The sequence below is a fragment of the Choloepus didactylus genome, chromosome 21 (assembly GCF_015220235.1).
Source record: "Choloepus didactylus isolate mChoDid1 chromosome 21, mChoDid1.pri, whole genome shotgun sequence".
NCBI classification, from domain to species: Eukaryota; Metazoa; Chordata; class Mammalia; order Pilosa; family Megalonychidae; genus Choloepus; species Choloepus didactylus.
The window spans coordinates 13,967,683-13,972,119 of NC_051327.1; the positions used below are offsets into that span (position 1 = coordinate 13,967,683).

Consider the following 4,437-nt stretch of genomic DNA (forward strand, 5'->3'; position numbering starts at 1 on the left):
GTGGAAAGAAAGTGTGACATCACAGAAAACCTTTGAAACAGAAAGTCTTTTAAGAAGGAGTGATAATCTACTTCAAGAAATGCTGCCAAGAGGTCAGGTAAGAAGACAGGTAGAAAGTCTCTATTGGATTTAGCACGATGGCAGCCACTGGTAGCCTTAGCATGCTCAATCTTAGTGTTGTGGTAGGAGCAGAAGAGAGTGTGGAGTGGGTTGAAGAGTAAATGGAGATAAGAAAATAAAGTTGTCTTTGGTGGACAATTCTGTAGAAACTTGGATGTGTAAGGGGATAAGAGAGAACATTATTTGGAGAAGGATTTGAGATCAAGAGAAGGTTTTCTAAAGCAAGTTTGAGTACAGGGGTTGTCTTGGTTTGCCAAAAATGTACCACATGATGGGTTGACTTAAACAGCAAGCATTTATTGTCTCATAAATTCAAAGGCCATCCTTTCTCCCCTAAGTCTGTAGGGGTTTGGTGCTGGCTTGCCAGAGTCCTTGCAGTTCTTTGGCTTGCATCTGTGTCTCTGCTCACGTGGTGATACCCTTGATCTCCTCCTTCTGGCTTTCTAAGACTTCTGTGCCTCTCTAAGTTCTCTGGCTTCTCCTTATGAGGCCTCTGGTAATATGGATTAAGGGTCACCCTGACTCAGTTTGGCCACACCTAAATAGGAGTTCAGAAAATCCTATTCACAACTGAGTCCACACATTATCTGATAATACATCTTCAAAGAATCCTAATTACAAATGGGTTCTCAGCCACAGGAACACAGATTAAGATTAAGAACACATCTTTTTGTCTACGGCCATACCACCCTGAACGCACTGATCTCATTTGATCTCGAAAGAACACATCTTTTCTTGGGATACATGATTCGATCTACCAGATGGAAAAGTTGAAGATGTAGGAGCTAAGGGCCTGAGGAGGCAGGAGGGGATGGCCCCCTCCACATCCTCAGCTGTTCGTGGTGGCTGTGAACATTAGCTGCTTGGAGCTCCTGCTGTAGGGAGTGTTATGGACAGATGGCCCCAGTTGCTGTCCTTCTGGACCCACCCCACATTTGTGTTGTGGCCATACTTCCCACAGGCTGTTCCCAGATAGTGACAGGACCATTCCCGTGGTGATTTTGGCATGAAGACCCCACATGTCCTGGCAAAACCTTTCTTGGAACCATGCTGCAGTCTGAGACTCTTCCTTCCCCTCCACTTTGCAGGTGCCAGACAAATCTGATGGCCTGAAGGCTCTCTCCACCTTCTCTCGCTCCTTCCTCTTTATCCTTCGCATTTCCCCTAATAAATCACTTGCATGTCTAATCCTGTCTTGGTGCCTGCTTCTAAGGAGGACCCAAACCACCACAGCTACTGATCCCCAAATCATTATACCCCTACTGACCACTTTTGTTTTGTGACCATCAGACTTGCAGCTCTAACTTCCTATCAGATGATTTCGGTCAAAATATTGCAGGGGCCCCAGCTCAATCCCTCACCATCATTCCCTCCCTCTTCCACTGCATACGTTGACTTGCATATGTGATTTTTGAAAATACACATTTGGTCCTGCAATCTTTTGAAATGGAACCAGGTTCACTACTTAACCTGCTTTTAACTCAAAATAAAGAATAAAATGGAAATCTTTACCATGATCTACAAGGGAGGCCTTACGTGATCTGACTCCTGCTTGCCTCTCTGACATCTCCCTCCACATTCCCCAGGCTATTTCTCCATCCCACACAGCCTCTTCCATCTTCAGTGCCTCTTCCCCTGCTCTTCCCCCCAAATGCTCTGTCTCCAGATCATCAGATGACATGCTCCTCAGTTCATTTAATTTTCTGCTTCAATGTCACCTCCTCAGAGAAGCCGTCCCTGATCACCTTATCTGAAATTGCTCACCCCAATTCCACTGTCATTCTTATCCCCCTATCCAGCTTCATCTTTTTCTTGCCATTTATCAATCTCTGAAATTACATTGCTTATTTCTTTTTTGTGTGTATGTTTTTTTAAATTTAGGGTCAATAAACATTTAAGTTAAAGTTAAAGGATGCTCTTTTTTAATTCAGTGTTTTATTACTCATTTACTTTAAGTATTATTTGGGCTTGACAAGTTGATGAGTGGCTGTATTGTAGACATATTTTTAGATATATCTACCATAAGTCAAGAAACTTAGTATGATACAGAAATTTGATATACATGGAACTAAGTAGGCAAACATTACTACTAACTATTACTAAACTGCTACTAGTATGAGTTAACATTTACACCAAGACTAAGTGTGTGCCAGGCATCGTCTCTAATTTAATTCTCACAATAACCCTCTATCTAGGCACTACTATTTTTTCTTTTCATCTCATTTTACAGTGAGGAAATGGAGACTCTGAGAGGTTTGATGAAATGCCCAAGATCACGCTGTGAGTGAGTGGTGAAACCGGATTTGTACCTACGTCTTGTCTATCGCCAGTGCCTTTCCTCATAACCACCTCGTAATTCTGCCTCCAAATGATTTCTAATTAATCTTTTTGTTTACCTTAACTCATACTACACGGCTTTCCTCAGCCATCATTCAAGAGTAATTGTGAGATTCCTAACATTCATAGCCCATGATGTCAACTTTGCTTTGGACATATATGTAAAGTTCACTGTTTCTTGGAGGGAGCAAATTCTAACTTAAAGACTGAAATTAGAGATGGATGCAAAAGTTCTATTATTTGTATGTCACATAATAATTTGTAGAAAGAGCTTTCTCTTGAGAGAAAGTTATTGTCATGTCTGAAACCGTTTCAAACTCAACATAGAAGTGGGAAGACCATGCTGCTCATGGATGTTTTGGGTAAGGGTACCCTGAGAGCCCCTGGTGTGTGTTGGCTTCCAGTGCTCCATGTACAGCCCCAGCATCTCTGCAGAGGTCAGATCTGGAGTTCCTTTGGTCTGCTGTATGTGTGCACCTGTAAATACTCATGATCCTTTCCGTTAAACCTGCCCATAGTCCCTGTTTGGTTACTAGCAAAACCATGCTTTCAGTTATTGAAGATAAAAAGGCTGAGTCACCAGAAGGAGATGGGTAGCTGCCCTCCCCAGGTAGGAACTTGGCTGTATTGTCCTGCCTCAGAGAACAAATTCATCTACTGCACGCCTAGCCTGGGTTGCTGCCTTTGAAAGCAAGGGAAGGTTGGTAGAATATCATCCACAGCACAGCATGTTATTTCTAGAGAAGTCTTATTTCAAAACTTCATAAAGAAACAAACCACATGGGCTCCTGTGAGGGAGATTGAACAGGCCTGAGTTTGAGGACAAGGATCATGTGTGACCAATCAGTAACTAACACCAAGAAGGCCAGGTGGCAGAAGATCTTGTACGACCAACAACCCTTCCCTGATAACTACATGAATCAGCAGTTTCTGGAAGAGCTCCAGAAGAACATCTATGCTTGGAAATACCAGTACTGGGGTGTAGCGTCTGAGTCCAGTGTGGTGATACAGCAGCTGTGCAGTGCCTGTGCTAATGTAATTATCTGGTGGTATATGGACAAGGGTCTTCTGGCCCCCCACTGGCTTTTTGGGACTGGCCTGGCTTCTTCATTGATTGGCTATGTTTTGTTTGAGCTCACTGATGGAGGTGAAGGGTGGAAGAAGAATGGGCAGATCTGAAGAGTGCATTACTTTTTCTTCAGTGCTAAAGACCCTGAGAGAATCTGTTAGCACTGACACCATCCATGCCATGTCAGTCTCCATACTGTTAGGCCACCTCATCTTCTTCGACTTTGGTGCCAATGCTGCCATTGTATCTGGCACACAGTCCTTGAACATGGCCATCTTTGCCTCTGTCTGCCTGGCCTCACGCCTGCCCCCATCCCTGCATGCCTTCATCCTGGTGACATTTTCCATCCAGATTTTGCCCTGTGGCCCATGTTGCAGAAGAAACTGAAGGCAGGTACTCCCTGCAGCTATGTAGGGGTCACACTCCTTTTCGCATTTTCAGCCTTGGGAGGTCTGCTGACATTAGTGGTGTAGGAGCCATACTCGTTGCCCTTCTGTTAGTTTCCATATCATGACTCTGCCCTTTCTACCCCATTCACCTGCAGCTTTTTAAAGAAAACATTCATGGACTTTGGGATGAGGCTGAAATCAAAGAAGACCTGTCCAGGTTCCTCAGCTAAGTTGGAAAATCCCAGACTCCATAATTAAGGCAAGCTGATAGACTAGCCTCCCAACTAGAATAAGAACTGAAGGCAAAGTTCCATTCTGGAAGTAGCATGCTGATGTGGGTGGGAGAGCAGAGATCAAAAGACAAAGTTAACCAAAGTCTTGGGTGGTGAAGGTGCTTATCCTTGTTATTTTGTGGATGACAGAGCTTTGTGGGGCCCTCTTGAATTATTGCCTATTTATTCGTTATAACAAATGAAGTGATGTGGTTTCTATTTCTTAAAAAAAACACATCAAAAAAAAAAA

The 4,437-nt window shown here is 43.5% G+C and overlaps 1 pseudogene; it reads left to right on the forward strand.

The window, feature by feature from the left end:
* Nucleotides 1-3,288: 3,288 nt before the first annotated feature.
* LOC119518277 lies at nucleotides 3,289-4,145 on the forward strand (annotated as a pseudogene).
* Nucleotides 4,146-4,437: the final 292 nt, after the last annotated feature.